This window comes from Vanessa tameamea, chromosome 24 (genome assembly GCF_037043105.1).
Source record: "Vanessa tameamea isolate UH-Manoa-2023 chromosome 24, ilVanTame1 primary haplotype, whole genome shotgun sequence".
NCBI lineage: Eukaryota > Metazoa > Arthropoda > Insecta > Lepidoptera > Nymphalidae > Vanessa > Vanessa tameamea.
Genome location: NC_087332.1, coordinates 4240639 through 4258459, shown reverse-complemented (window position 1 = coordinate 4258459; position 17821 = coordinate 4240639). Strand labels below are relative to the sequence as shown.

The 17821-nt window shown below is 31.9% G+C and overlaps 1 protein-coding gene across 1 annotated transcript in view; it reads left to right on the top strand.

Moving 5' to 3' along the window:
- The first annotated feature begins 768 nt into the window (after positions 1–768).
- The window catches only part of LOC113402714 (dopamine receptor 1), a 126192-nt gene continuing 109139 nt past the window's right edge, over positions 769–17821 (top strand). Inside the window, exon 1 of the mRNA XM_064218778.1 lies at positions 769–920. The gene's annotated coding sequence lies outside the window, so the exon portion shown is untranslated. The remainder of the gene's footprint in view (positions 921–17821) is intronic.

Here is a 17821-nt window from a genome sequence, read left to right as displayed (position 1 = left end):
ACGAATTTCATTTGGAGTGATATATCTAAAATTTCAAGGCGAAGTCTATTACTTAACATCTATGCCTTAGAGGCCAGTAATAGCTAATTATTTGTTTTAATTAATTCCATGATTGCAATAGGATGCATTAAAAAAAAAGTTTTTGAAGAATTTCCACGCCTAAATACTTTTGGGAGCTGTCTTAAATAAGTACATGATATGGTGTAGTGATTAGAATTTTGTTTTATTTAATATCATAACATTTATAACACGAAATTACAAGTCAAGATGAGACGTATTTAGATTCCGTTTAAAATGTATACTTACATCATGTTATTGAAACTCATTTTATTTTAAAAATAACGTTCATAAAATCATAGTAAACCATCTTTCGTATTGATATAATGGAAGCCAAATTAAAAGCAAACATTTACGTCGACTGCAAACTCAGAGACAAGAAAAAATCAGTTATCTGTATAATTCGCATTCCACTGACTTCGTTATAAAACTTTGTTAACAAAGAGTAATTAACATTCTGTTTAAACAATTGTCAATTTGGGCTTACAGTGCGCGACAACCCTCATAGTGCCGTAGCGTCAGCTACGGACGGCAGTAGACAGTTGGGCGCCGAATGAATCGGCCACTAGTTGAGCGACGGACTGAAGTTCAAGTTCGGAATATTGAACAAAAAAAAAACCGCTATAACCTATTTGTTGCGTTACATTATCTGTGTCTTTTATTTTTGGCGCGAAACTGATAATTAGTTTGAACTGAAACAATTAGAATTTATTTATCAAAAAATTTTAACATTTTAAGGTTGAGTGAATTTGTAAAAACTTTGTGTTTGTGTGTTTTTGTGAGAATTTTATTCTATTTAAAGTCGATACAAGTATATTGACCGTATAAAAATAGTATCAACTTATCAACGAAGTTTTAAAACGGTAAGTTATACTAACAAAATCTTTAGAACTTATGGATGGAAAACTTGTTTTTACTAAACTTTTCATATTTCATTTTATATGATCAAATGTTTTTCTTGTACAATAATTTATAACAAATAAATGTATTATATTATTTTGGGTTCTGATAAATACTTCTTGGTAGGATAAGGCGAGAATATTGGTAAAGGAACAGATTAATATTGCTTATCATTATTTTAAAAAAATCATGTTTAGCAATCGTTGTAATGTTAATTGCAGGAATTTTATTGTTTTCTTCCTCTCTGAAAATGTGGCGCAGAGTTACAAAAAAGATAGAATCGAAGTCAATAGCAGTTAGAAAATATAACGAGACTTTAATTGTTGGATAAATAAATATATTCTAATAACTAAAATATTTTTTTTGGAATAAAATATCAATAACCTTTTTTTTTTTATTTAAAAATTAACACATAGTATTTTTCTCTAACATTTTAATGGTACAAAACAATTAACAATTTTTAAATTAATTTTCCGATTACGTTATTCCAGTAACTGAGTAAGGTTACTGGATTTTTTATGGGGTTTGGACAAATGGCAAAGTTGTTTCTTCGCATCAAAACTTGTTGATTTATATTTAAAGAATAAATTCGTAAATACATATAAGCAAATTATTTCACTGACTTTATGGGTAATATTTTAGAAGATTTATTTTTGATAAATATTTTTATTGCAAAGATTGATAAGACAAATGAATTTAAAGCTTATCACGTTGGACATTAATCTCGTGGACAATACTGACTTACTTTTAATAAAACCTTTTTATATACCTTGATTTTAGAAACTGAAATGATCATTTGATAATTTCAGATATATAACAGTAAATAAAAAGCGAAGCCTTCTTATAAAAAAGTTTTTTAATTTATGATATAAATTATTTAAAATTGTTATATTTAACTTACAAAATGTAAAGGAAACGTAAAATAATAAAGTATTATATAATTTTTTATTATTCTTGAAACCCTAATAAGATATTTGACCAAATTATACCACACTTAGTAGTTTACCAAAAACTAACCTTTATAACATCACAAATAGAAGAATTATTATGATTTATATCATTATGCGTATTAATTTACATTGATTAAATAATATACTTAAACGTGCTCACATTCGTGTGTTTATTCATTCGCCTTTGAACACGTAAAAGTATTTTCGTCACTAATACGATCACAGGTTATAACACGTTATTAACAGTTCACTGAATTTATGAGCAAAGTGAAATTCAATGGCTTTATCAAATATGTGGAACATCTGGATATAATAAAGAAAATAATACATATCAATGCAATACATTGAACGTCAAATAAATCATGTTTATCGTAGTCTTACACAGAAATAGACAGTAATCATAAAATATCAAGAAAATCCATCTATAAGGAGAATTGTGCGAAATTGGAGCACACGAAATTCCATTCGCATGGAGTGAAAAAGATTGTGAGATGTCTTGCACCAAAGTTCAGTAAAAACTGTGAATATGAAGATGACACGAAAGTTTACGACAAAAAATCGTATCAGTTTTTTTTTTTTCATTGATTTAGAAACTGTCAATGTATAATTTTTCATCGACCCCGACGGCGGCGGCGTGTGATAAAATATACTTGATGTCATTTTTTATTATTAATATTTTGGCATCCTGACTTTGAAATAAAAATAATCTTTATTTATGGATGTAGCATGTATGATCATTATTACATAACAATTCCCTTAACTTACTCCCTTTTAAAACTGAATTCTAGACGTTTCTCTTCCATCATACTCGTATGCGGATTTGGATAAATATTTTGTTTAAAATAATAACTGTCGCGGAAGAGCGTACGTACGAAATAATGATACGTGAGTTTTACTGCTACTGCGTTTAGGAATTTTAATGGACTTAAATTGATATATTTTTTTTAAATATTAAATGTATATTACGCTTTGTTAGCTTATTAAACATACGTATTTGCATATTATTTCTGTTGTACTGAGCTTGTAATAATAATATTTTTAAATTTATTATTTTATAACAAAACAAAACTTAAAGCGTGTTTCTCGTGAATATCTTAATAAATACTATTTTTAACGTTAACGTAAGCGCCACTAGCTCTCTCTCTCTAACTGTTCGTAGACATTCACATCTTGTCTGTAAAACTATACTTATTCAATGTCACCCAATAATCCCAGATAAAAGACCTAGGCGTTCTTAGAAGACATATTTTACGAAAAAAGGGGAACGAATCTGGGATCTAGATTCTCATCCAGGTGAAGGTGATGATAGTCTGAACACAATGATATATATGCACAGTTCAATTGTCGCTCTCATCTCACTCATCTTTTGATGTATTCTGTATAAATAAGTTTATGATTCTCCTATCAGTCTACCAAAAACTCTAAGAAAAAAAATATTTACAATTGTCGGTGTTGCATTAATTAGTTTTTACTCGTATAGTAAGATCAATCAAATTTGTATTTTAAATTGAAACATTTTTTAGTTAGGGCTTTTATTAGGTAGCCACTAAGCGCCAGCCATTATTAAGAATTTTATTTTATTTCCACAATGGTCATTATACTTAACCACATAAAATAAACTAAATAAAATAGTCTGAAAGATCATTTATTGTAGTATTCTTATTAACACAATACAAAAGGGTTATTGTATACTAGCGACCTGCCCGGCTTCACACGGGTTCAATTAATAAATAAAGAAAATGATATTATATAAACATAATTTATACTCTATAGTCCGCAGGAATAATGTACTTTAATACCAGTCAATTTTTTTATAGAATTGGACCATTCGTTTCTGAGATTACCCCCAATATACAAAAAACTAATTTTACGCCTTTATAATATTTTACTGTAGAAATTGCAGGCTTAATGCTAAATAAAGGTAACCTTGTAAAGTGCAGAAAATAATTTACCCATACTCACACATAAAAATAACCAAATATACACGAATACACACATATAAAGAAATATATGTGACATATTTAAAAATCATGGAATTAAATGGTAAATTAAATAATAGAAAAATATATCAGAAAAGTCTTTGGGCGGTGAAACATGCTAGTCCGCCTTCATATAAAAAATAGCGGCTTAAATATTTGATCGAGTTGCTTCAGAGTAATAAACACTCCTAAAATCCACCAGTGTCTACAATTACTCAAGTCACAATGATTAATGATCAAGATGTAAGAATAACAGAAGCATCGTTTATGCCCTTTGTACACCCAGTCGGGTCCGTTCCCAATTTTAGGTGAGATGCATTATTAATGTTTGGTTTTTATCGCTTTCAGCGAGTTATATAATGCCTTTAATCTTATTATTTCGTAAAACATTATTTGATGCTTTTTATATTAATAAATTAATACAGATAGGTAAACGTTTTATTGACCTTATTTATATCAAAATTGATAATATTAAGAAAACATTGAAATTAAAATTTATAAATTCAATATAAAAGATTCTGCTTTACCTACTTACCGTTATAGAAGTCAAAGTAAAAATATACCCCTTGGAATATAATATAATTAAAACAAAAAAAAATGCGTTTACGAATCATTACTATAATTTCGTTAAAATTTTTGGTACATAGTCGTAAAGAAATTTTATTTTTCAAAAAAGGAATATCAAGTGACATTATTAACTGACAAGAACTTTTGACACGAATGTACGTTACATTTATAAAAGAAAACAACTCTATGTACGTCACTGTAGTTTACATTTATCGTAAAGAGTATATAGTTTTGAAAGTTGTGGTATATGAATCTTTATCACGAGCGCTTTAGTAGCTGAGTTATGATGATATTTCTATATCTTGCATACAATGAAGTGCCGAGAGAACACGCCTACGTTATGCTCGAGTGACTTCTGGTTATTTTGTAAGGAATCCCTCATAAATGTGGCTCGTTCACTAGTGCTCCCCTTTCGTGAAATAACGTGACTTGCTTTTTAATTACATTAAAATTTCTGTATATCAAGTTATATACTATGATATTATAATATATTCTAAATAAATTTTAAGTTATTTGTATGCAATTTAAGGAACAGAATTTCTGTTTTATTTTGCCAGAACTGTTTTCTTTATTTAGTTTTGTTATAAAATAACTGCCTTGTTTATCTAGTAGCTCATATGGCTCTGTTTTCGAGTTCCTGGATACAGACCCAGGGTTGGGCTACTAAAAAATATTGGCTTATAGAAGTTGTTAGTGTTAACCTGGTCTTGGGCGTAAATTCTATGTAGTCGAGTCTAGCCGAGATGCCCCAGTGGTTAGAACGCGTACATCTTAACCGATGATTTCGGGTTCAAACCCAGGCAAGTACCACTGAATTTTCATGTGCTTAATTTGTGTTTATAATTCATCTCAAGCTCGGCGGTGAAGGAAAACATCGTGAGGAAACAAGCATGTGTCTAATTTCAACGAAATTCTGCCACATTTGTATTCCACCAACCCACATTGGAGCAGCGAGGTGGAATATGCTCCAAATCTCCTCAAAGGGAGAGGAGTCTTTAGCCCAGGAGTGGGAAATTTACAGGCTGCTAATGTAATGTAAAAATGTTAATGAGTCGGATTACCGACCCATCGGATTATGAGAGCAATAGAGCTGCACATATTTGACGAAAATGGCTGCTGTAACTGAAATTGGACTTCGCTGTGTAGAACAAAGATTTTATCCAGTGTCTAATCTAAGTCCTATCTATAGTTGTGAGTATGCTGGAGCAGGAACCGTCAAGGGCATCTCACCACAATGCGCGAGTATTAATTTATTCAGCACAGTCTGTCTTATTCTGTCGAAATTAAACTTAAGTATCTCGTGAATAGGGATATCAAGTGTATTGGTATGTTATGATGAGTATTAAGTCAGCCAGGAGGACATCGCCGTAATTATATCTTGTGTCTCAGTGCGTAATGTGTGTAATCCTTTTTTCTCGATTTTTTATGACCATAGACATATAAATATTTTAGATTTATTTCGACGCCATCGTCATTCAGATTTGTGTTTTTTTTTTTTTAAGTTAAAGTATATTTTCATGATGAAATATTTGTTTTTATTTTCGATCTTTACTTATCTTCCAACGAATATCTTTAGTACCTCACCTTGGTAGCTGGTAGAACTTCTAAAGTTTTTTACTATGTCACATAAATCAACGTTTTAGCTAAACGCGTATATACTCTATACTAATTTAGAACTTAACAAAACTTAAATTCGAAACTATTTCAAATATGCACCTGACTTAGACGTCACAGGCAAAATAAATCCTGCACGACGAACTCTCGACTTGCTGTACCCTTTTTTAGCCACAAACGTTGTTAACGAATTAATAATAATAATCAATTTATTTATTCCCTCCCACAGACATTATATTATTTTGCGTATTTTTCATACTCTTTAATAATATGTGTGTTTATCCTAGGCTACTATATTTCAAATAAAACACTCGTATATAAATAAAATACATTTGATATTAGAGACAAAGCACTAATACTGGTTACACGGTAATGAGTCAACGATCGTACAAGTAATACTGTTTGATGAAAATGACAAATTGAATTAATTCAAATACAGAGAGGCACATAGAAAGGAAGATAATTGTGGTAAATATTTCGCTCCGATTCATTTCCAGAACAGTATACAATAATTATAAGTAATTGTACTGAAGATAGGAATTAATAATTAATGTTATTTATTAATGAATAAATTTAATTGCGTTTATTTGCATAGGAATTATTCATATTCCGGCTTTTATTATATATAAATAAATAAAAACACCTACTGTACAAATCGGACCGCTCGGTATGGCGGACCGGATGTAGTAAATATATTAATAAGCAAAGCATACTATTCAACACAAGACAAGATTATTAACATTATAAAAAATTGTGGAGCTTGTACTTGTTGAATTTTGGACAGGATATATTATAAATATGCATAGTAAACAAATAAAAATATAAAGCTATGTAAGTTAAATACAAAGTATAATTGTATTTAAAAAACATAACTTTGTATTTTAAATGTTGGATAAGAGTGACTATTGAGTTTCTGGTTGGTTTATTCTTGGTAGAATGTACATTCCAAACTAGTGGTAGCTTCATTTAATATAGTTTTGCAAAATGACGATCAAAACGACGAAATCAAAAGTGGTTGTAAAAGCCAACTCGAATAAAATTTATTTTGAATTTAGTTTTGAATGCTAGCAGCATTTCCCCGTTCAAATGCAATTCAGATCCTCTAGGTTAAAAATGAACCAGCACTCATGTCACGAAATAAGGCGGTGCAGGTGTTATACTTTTAATAAAGGTTTTTAAGGCACTATTATTCCAAGGTCCAAGTATTATCTCCAAATGGAAATAAAGACTAATATTTTCCTTTCTCTTTATAAGTTTTTCATCTGCGGTCCCAGCCCTGATATGAAACGTCCCACAATAGAGCCTCTATCGTTACCGAGTCAGTTTATTAGTCCTACGATTCATTCAACAACATCACAAATTCCACGGGACTCAATAAGATCAGGAACATCAAAAGTGACAAGAGCCTATTTTATTTTATCATTAAGAGAACCGCGACGATAAAACCTACCCGACTTCCTTGGACGAGAAAAACCTTGTAAGACGAACGAGTCCACCTTTTCACATGGGCATCTGTTGAAAGCACAGCGGTGTTCAGGCGGGGACCAATTGTTATGCGGAAATATTCATTGTTAATATATTTCTAATTATCATTAAATATAGACCGGGAGATGATGACACAAAATACTAGGTCATTTGTACCAGTATGGCGGTTCTTCGGGGGTCTAATTACGTAAAGGCAAAAAGGAAAATGATGGTCATAGCGCTCGCACCGGTGGCCCAATCGCGTGGGCGTTAATCGAACGCGTCGGATAAATAACGAGTGTCGAACGATTTGTTCCACAAAAATGCTTGTATTTTCAGATAGTCGAAAAAAAAAGACGTAGGCGGTAGCGTAATGCCACACTTCTCGGGTGTGACTTACAGCCCGCCATACCGACGCGAATACATGAATTTAAATAAAACAATTCAACCATTTGTACCAGGCTAATTTTTGCATAGCTAATCATCGTCGAGTAGCCATTCATGAAAATCACCATGCCATACTTTTCCGACAGTTCCCAATGGCCGCCATACCACTGCAAAGGAGTTAATTTTTTTTTTTTCGCCAAGCGATTTGTACCACCCTGAAACTTTTTTTAACAGTTCCCTGTATCATCAAAAATAGAAATCTGATAATGTCATACCTGTCCTAAATCCTGAATACTGAGTCCTGAATCCTGAATACTGAGTCCTGAATCCTGAACCTAAACCCGCATGGAGCAGCGTGGTGGAATATGCTCTAACCTTCTCCTCAAAGGAAGAGGAAGCCTTAGCCCATCAGTGGGAAATTTACCGGCTGTTATGTAATATATATATATACATATACTTGTATTATACCGGTTCATTACTCTGTATCGACATGGCGGTTGTTTGTAAGAGATGCTTAGAGCAATGAGGCCTTCGTACACTTATGTACATAAGTTCCTATTCTCTAGCCTCACTGTCTTTTTTGTTTTTATTATTATGTAAATTTTGAAATAGGAATAATAATTACGAGGAGACGAAATTCACGCTCGTAACGTAAATAGTTTAAATAAAGCGGGTGAGACTGTGAAACGTGATTACTTCTTTAATAATATAATATAATCAAGCCTTTCTTGAAATACGTTATATATTCTGTTCTTTTTCTTTTTTTTTATGATATAGGTTAGTGGTCGAGCAAATGAGCCACCTAACGATAAGTGGTCACAACCACAGACAATAGCGCTGTAAGAAATATTAACCATTCATTACATCGCTAATGCGCCACCACCCTTGGGAATTAAGATGTTATGTCCCTTGTGCCTGTAGTTGCACTGGCTCACTCATCCTTCAAACCGGTATCATATATGATGAGTGGTTGGTACCTACCTAAACATGCTTGCACAAAGCCCTACCAACAAGTATGACTTATAAGTCAACAAAACTACTAAACCATCACTATAGTGTTGGTTGTTGGTTTAGTAGTTTCGTTCAGTATAGATGAAACTTACAATAACATTAAGTAATTATATATAAGGAGTATTAACAGATGATATAACACATCTAGTCATTACCATACACGCACAAAATACACACGCTTGTATAAAATCCTTTTTACTGTTACTTTGGATTTTAGCGGTATTAATAATTTATTTAAATATGGAATCAGTTTACGCGTTAGTGTCGCTCCAATTACGGCCGTTAATATTGAAATACAGACTTAAACTAATACTAGCTATTATCGATATAATCGTTCTAAATAAATAATTTATATTTATTTACATACTGTCCCGGAAATTAATACGTATTTTATATCGATACGTAGTCTGGTAAGTGAGATATGTGGAAAAATCACAAAAAAAGTCCACGCAAACGGAATAAGTTTACCAGTAGTCAAATAAAATTCGAATTTAAAAATGGAACGTTCAAATATACTCAAATCGAAAAAGGAAATTCGATATTGTTGACAGAAACTATTTCTTTCCAAAAAATGACGGTATGTACATTATTCGAAATAAGATCTCTTTGCTGGCTTCCAAAGAGGTTTCAAGCAACCAACCTAAGCTCTATATAAACTTTTTACTGAGTACTACTTAAACACGTTTAATTAGTGTAACTTTTCTACTTAAAGTAAAGGTTTATTATGAGAAGTTTGTCTCATTATAACAACGGAATAAAATGTAGAAGCTCAGCAGCTAAATACTGAAAGGATAATTTATATTGTATGAAATACTATTAAGAGAGGAGATGCTTATTGTAATACCTAATTGGACTACTAATTAAATATACGTAAAACTTATACCAGATGATGCAGTGCGTTTCAGAGAAGGTTTTATTATATAAGAACCTTCGCTGTGCAGTTTCGCCCGCTTTATATTTTGACTATAGGAGGTGTCGAATCTGAATTTTATGTTTTTGTATTAAAACTTAACAAAGAAATCAAACAAATAAAATGTAAACAAACGATCTAGATAATCAAAAATTTCAACCCTCAGCGTAAATTTTATATTAATCTATACTAATATTATAAAGAGGTCAAATTTGTTTTTTTTTTTGTATGTAGATACATAATGAAAGAGACATTATTCTGTCTAGCGTTATATTTTTTCTTTTTTTTTTTGAGCCTTAATGGCCCAGTGGTTAGAACGCGTGCATCTTAACCGATGATTACGGGTTCAAACTTGTTTATAATTCATCTCGTGCTCAGCGGTGAAGGAAAAACCATCGTGGGGAAACATGCATGTGTCTAATTTCAACGAAATTCTGCCGCATTGGAGCAGCGTGGTGGAATATGCTCCAAAACCTTCTCCTCAAATAGAGAAGAAGCCTTAGCCCAAGAGTGGGATATTTACAGGCTGTTAACGTATGTATGTTATATTTTTTAAAGTTAAAATAGGTAGGTAGGTAGCAAGTTGCAAAATAGGGTTAGTACCTCATAGACATTGGCAATCCAAGAAATATTAACCATTGCTTCCTGTATATCACCAATGTGCCACCAAACTTGGGAACTAAGATTTTATGTTATTACACTGACTTACTCACTCTTCAAACTGGAACACAGTAATAATAAGAAGGTATTGCTGTTTGGCGGTAGAAAAAAAATGCGATGAGTGGCTAGTACCTTGATTCCCCAACATGAAGTGAGGTGTATATGGGACTAGCCGGTGCCCAGGCCGCCTAGCGTACCCTAGTACACCCATTAAAAAAACCAGCGGTACACTCTTCGCCTCCTCGACGGGCGTCACCGTGACGCTTGCACAAACCCCTACCACAGACTGTGCATTTTTTTATTTATTTATAATATATAATATTATATCATAGCGTAATATAATAAATACGATAAAGGATGAAGAAGAATGTTAAATATTGCCTTTACACCTTTGTTTCGTTATCCAATGTTTTGACAGCTGATTTATTCTTGTACGTTCTGTCGAATATCTGAGGAGCTCATGTGTTATTCACGTCGACTCTTAAGCCAGTCTTTGTCTGAATTACAACGCGATTTATTTTATTTTGATACGCAATCATTCTAAAGACAACACTTACAGATATATATATATATATAATTTAGATTTATTTCTTTCTTAAATACATGTTTTAACCAATCTCAGAGCTTTGTTCCAGTCTCCAGAAAAACACAATTTTGTACTTCAAGATTTATTTAGAATCACAATTCACTTGTTACACTTGCCGATGTTCCTAACGGACTGCCGCACATTTTATAATTTCAACTGACAACAACAATTCGTTATAGTGGAGTAACTCATCACGTGTTTACAATCAATTGACAGTCTCTTAAAATTACAACAAAACTAAGTGCATAAAACATAATAATTTATAATAAATGCTAATATAATAATAATAATTGGTAATAAATGCTAACACATGTCTATAATATAATTATTTTATTAAAATATTATACAACCATTTTTTTTTTAAAAGAGTGTTATGTGTTTGAGTATGTTTCAAATACCTGTATCTGACAAATTTAATTTTGTACTCTTTATATTTTATTCAATGGTAATTTAATTATATATTTAAATAATAATTTTATATGTATATATATTTCTTAGTAAATATTGATGAAAAATATTAAATACATAAACGAGACCGAATCTAAGTGAATTTAGAAAAAAAATTTGAAGTAGATAGTAATAAGCATACTACGTAATGATAATTCAAGTAACTTACTTTAATACTTATTTAACATACATAAATAGAAAGCCTTATAATTCTCAAAATATATAACGTTGATAAACGTTCGTGATACTAAGATACCAAAATTTTCTGATAGAAATCACAGTCGCACAATATTAAGTTATTCGTTTTATCAAGACTAAACTGTAACGTCTTGCTACGTTCCAATAAATGTCGCTGAACTCAATTTAATAGCAACTATACTTATGGTACAAAACATTATTTACCATGTACGCTGGCTTAGTTCCAGAAAATAAAATCACAAAAACTGTTTAAAAATTTATATTATCGCTGGCGAAAGGCGACGTGGTTTGTTAGTACCATAATATATAATATTAACATTTCCGAAAGTACAATAGAGGTGGCTCTATTATATATATCAACACGGTCGTGTCGTAAAAGCTGACTAGAGGAATTTTTGTTAAGCGCATCATATCGAGTACGTAGGCGCCTCAAACACTCGTTGAATAATTTGCGTCCTGCGGGCGGCTTGCCGGAAAAGTCTGCCAAATTCCATGCGGTTCTTACAGTACTTCGCGCCTCAATAAAAACAATAAGGGAACGATGAATGTATATAAAAAACGAATATGTTAGATATTATTTTTTATATTTATATTTCGATTTCTTATATGAGAGCCGAGATGGCCCAGTGGTTAGACCGCGTGCATCTTAACCGATGATTTCGGGTTCAAACCCAGGCAGGCACCACTGAATTTTCATGTGCTTAATTTGTGTTTATAATTCATCTCGTGCTCGGCGGTGAAGGAAAACATCGTGAGGAAACCTGCATGTGTCTAATTTCAACGAAATTCTGCCACATGTGTATTCCACCAACCCGCATTGGAGCAGCGTGGTGGAATATGCTCCATACCTTCTCCTCAACGGGAGAGGAGGCCTTAGCCCAACAGTGGGAAATTTACAGGCTGATTATGTTTATTATTTTTATTTATATTAATTATAACAACTCATTCTGTATTACATAGAAGAAGAATATATAATATATTGTAATAGGGTAATTTACACGTAATTTATACGTGGTATCCTATAAGCGTACGTTACAGGATTGTATGTTTCACTTAAGAATTTTAAATATTTGCAAAGAAATAAATTAAGCAAAATAACTTACACGGGCTTTGGCCAGAAAAACTAATATAGCACTGTGCCCGGATTACTTTAGGGTAACGCTACATATATAGGATCTCTTTTCATTTTACAAAAGAGGTCTGTCCGATCTATTTATGTGTTAGAGAATATAGGATGTTTTTAACAAAGTATTCTCACTACTATTTACAATTGCTTCACAATATATTTACATCAATGTTATGTACATTCACAATAACATTGATCACTTCGATAGAATCGGTAATAATTACTGTATGAACACGAAAATTAAGGATAATCTTACGGCGACAAGTTTCCAACACCGGAAAGTAAATAAATCCTTCAAGATGCAAGGTATTCGTTTTGTTCGGGACAAATCTCCTTTGTTATAGCTGATAGTTTGGAATAGCGTGTTAAATATTTATAGCTCTTATATAGTAACAAAGACATAGTTATTATATTATAGCGTAACATAGTCAATATGGCCATTAATGTGCTTAACCTTAGATTATATACATATTAAAAGTATAAATAGCAATAGAAGCAATAGTAATAGTAAGTAAAATAAATGTATAGATAGGTGTATTAATAAAGTAAAAAATAAAGGTATTAATAGTAACACGATATTGGGCAGAAATGAGGGAATTAGATACAGCGGATTCATAAATATTGGACTTATCATAGGGATTAGGGTAATGTCCATAGTCGCGACGCTGGGCATGTAGGTTGGCGCCATGGTTATACCGCCATCAATCGGTCATCAGCGCCTCTTTGGTTAATCGAGCAGGTGACGATGACTTGGGGCACTGAGATGTAGTTGCGCTCCCTTACACCCCCTGTGGATGAGAAAGGTCGAAAATGGGGCTTAGTGGGGACTTATATCCCGTAGTGGACTGATGCAGGCTGATTATAGATTCATCAATGTAAATCACTTGTTAAAAGGACATTAATGAATAACCCAATACTTCATCAGTGAAAGTACAAATTTTTGGTGGATCAATAATTAAAATTGATAAGTGGGTTATCTTTTCTTACCTACATATTGCCTCCAACGGTGACAGGAGGGCTGATTCGTTTTTTTTCCTAGAAAATCGGATTTGCTATTCAACGCGGAAATGCTGGTAGTATTCAAGCTACCATTCCCCGCGGTCAAGATTTATACAGTATCTATTTTTAAATCATATTTGTATATATTTAAGGACTTAATGTTAAAAAATCTTATGTAAATAAAGATTATTGTTCATAAAGTAAGCACTAAATATCTTCTACTAAAGGATATAAAGTCAGTGAAAATTATTTTAAGCAATAGCTTAACAAATCCCTTGACACTAGAATAGTAAGTAATACCATTTAAATTTTAATCATTCCTCTAGTATAACTCTAGTGTAACTCTTGAATAGTATTGTATTGTGTTTTTTGTTGAATTTTAAAATAAATGAGAGAGATTATTTTATAAAGTATTCTTTTATTCCTCCTACACAAAGTATTTTAGACGGTGCAAATCTAGATGTTGTGAGATACTATGCGTCATTCCAATTATTCAGAAGGTTATATATGATTATTGATATTATTATTTTTGCCATTATATATTTATTCGCAAATTAATTTTTCAATAATACTTGGAATAAGTCAAAATCATAAAATCACACATTATTGTACCAATATGTTATATATAAATTACATGAAAGATGCAAAAGACTGTTTTAACGGCCTTGTCATTAAAACAGTGATGACTATTGAGCACACTAGTCCACAAATTCAAGGCCATCCAGTATGCTGCGTACCGAGCTAAAAGCTTGCAGTTTTTTTGGAGGATAAAATCAGAAACGATTTAGTTTGCAAAATTAACGGAAGGTCCTGTGAGCTGGTAACGTTGACCTCCTGCCAATTTTACCGTTGACCAGGAGAAGGTGGCGAGTGCTAGTTGCCGAAGAAAGACCACAGTGGCGTGCATTTGGAGAGGCTTATGTTCAGCAGTGGACGAATGTGGGCTGATGATGATGATGGAGAATTGTAACGGATAGTTCTTTACAAAAAAAGGAGCAATGCATACTGAACTTATTATATACGATAATTTAATAATATTTTTGCTTCAATAGTTAATATTGTTTCTGCTCTACTGTTGCTTAACTATATTAAAATTTCAAGACTGAATAATCTCTAGAGCTGGCGAACAAACTTTATTAAAGTTTGACTATATAATTTTACTTTTTGATATTAATGGAATACGTATTTATTATTTTAGTGAGAAGTTCAAAGAAAGGCTTTTTCATTGCAGTATTTTATACATTACTATACCCCTCGTATTTTTTGCATTTTCATTACAATTTCGGACACGATCTTTTCCTAACTTAATAATTTTATTAATCTCTTAATTTTACAGAAAAAAACGATTCATTTTTTACAATATCTCATACTTATACTGTTTTCGTTTCAGTGGAGTAATTTATACTCTAACTTACTTACCTTTTATCGTGTTTATATATGATATACAATTAATTGTTTCATTTTTGTCATATTTTCTTTTATTTTTTGGTATAGTTAAAAGAATGGCTATTGGGCCACTTGATGGTAAGTGGTCAAAAAATGACGTTTTAAGAAATATTAACCGTTCCTTACATCGCCAATATACCACCAACCTTGAAAAAGTAAGTTAACAGCAGTACTCAGTATTGTTGTGTTCCGGTTTGAAGGGTGAGTGAACCAGTGTAACTACAGGCACAAGTAATATCTTAGTTCTCAAGGTTGGTGGCGCATTGGTGATGTAAGGAATGGTCAATATTTTCTACAACGCCATTGTCTATGGGCGGTGGTGACCACTTACCATCAGGTGGCCCATTTTCTCGTCGGCCTACCGATACCATAAAAAAAAACATTTTAATGTCTTGTATCTGTAGTTACGAGTACACTGCCGACTCGCCCTTCCAAAACAGAATAATACTAAGTATTGCTGTTTAGGGATAGAATAGTTAATGTGTGGGAAGTACCTACCCAGACGGGCTTTGTGCAATATATAAGTTATATAGTAGAATATCATTTACTATAGAACGATCAACATTGTATAGAAATTTGAAACTTTCATGACGTAGAGTGCAAGTGCTCTTCGGCTGGTCGAAGATCTTCTCTTTTCTAAAGAAGAAGATTTGACCTATTGTAATAAGAAAAATCTTTAAGCCAATCGTTTTGAAATCAAACTTAAACGCAGTGAACTGAGATCAACTACGCTACGGGTAGACGAAAAGTTTTCAATAATAATATTAAATTTTATTAAAATTGTTGAGATCGATGTTCAAATTTTTCAAAAATAACGACCACAAAGTTTGGAACGATTAACTTTCATACAACGATCTGTTATATCTCGATTTGAGCCGAAATCGTAACTTTTATTTTATCTGACGGTTCAAAAGAGAGACGTATACATATGCCGCCGTCACGATCAGACTCAGGTAAAAAAGATATGATAGCGGTTAAAAACCGAGTAACATATATATATGTTAGGAATACCTTCAATTCAAATACATCATACAATGAAACGATCATAATGATGTATGATAAAGAGGTAACTTGGGAATAGGACGAAGGCATATTTAAATATAAATAATTTATATAATAATATATATAGGCATATCAATTGAGTATCACAATCAAATAAGGAGGAACTTCAAATCAAATCAAATGTATTTTATTCAAGTAAACCACACAATGAAGCGTTTTTGAATATTCAATATTTAGACACTATCATCGTTTCGGAAAGCAGCCTCCAGCGAGAATAAACGGCAAGAAACTCGCCTAGTTGCTCTTTTCAAATAAACAGATTTACAATGCTGTTATATTGTTGTTGACGACCTCCGTGGTCGAGTAGTGTGTACACCGGTTTTTATGGGTACGCCACTCGGAGGTCCCGGGTTCGATTCCGGATCGAGTCGATGTTGAAAAAGTACATTATTTTTCTATGTTGTCTTGAGTCTGGGTACAGTGCCATAACATAAGTGCTTTAGCTACTTACATTGGGATCTTATGGGAATATTTATTTATTTATTCATATACTATTAAACGAAGAGTCTACTTTATTTGTATTTTGTACTGGGGCGAAAATTAAATTGGATAGGATAATATTAGGACCTAAAATTTGTATGTGAATTGAAACGTAAATATTTTTACTACCCAGATGAAATTGCTAGCTCTGACTTACTATAATAACGTGAAATTAATAATTATAAAATATATTATTTGTTTCAATTGCTTCTTTGGCACTAAAATAATTAATGTTAAACGAAAGCTTCTATAAAATAATTGAATCAAATTAGCCTTGATGTTTAATAAAATTTAGTTAAGATTTAGTCTCAGTCTCAAATTCTAAAACACTGATCAAATATTAATTAGCTTTAATCTTTAACCCAGTGACACAAAAGTCGACCAATGAGCATTCAGATTTAAGCTGAATTAGTTAATCAGACTTTAACCAAAGTTTAAAAACCAGGAGATCAGTTTAAGTAAATGTTTCTTACAACATAAGAGTTTTGCAAAATATTTAAAGATAGAGTTTTAAAGTATCTTTTTATTTAAAGATAAACCTGTTTTAGTCACGACTTCATGATCGTGTGCATGTGTCAGTGTGCATGATGTATGAAATATTGCCAAAATGTCAGGAAAATTAATAAAAATGATATAATTGCAAGTAAAACCCCAATAGTACATATGAAATAAATCAGCAAAGGAGTTCTTGGTTTAAAGTATTTTAAAAGAGGAACTCCTTTGTTGATTATGTTTGATTTATCACATACAATTGTATGTGATAAATCACAATGTTCTTTATTCAAATAGGCTCATAAAAGCACTTTTGAATCATATTCCAGTGTTGAATTAAATTTAAAGCTACCACTGTTTCGGAAAGCAGATTCTGGTGATAATAATATCATTTACTGAACGGTGACATCTCGTCCTACTATTGCTTTGTTAATAAAGAAGAACTAAGTTTTGCAGCCAGGAGTATTACGTAACATATTAATCTGT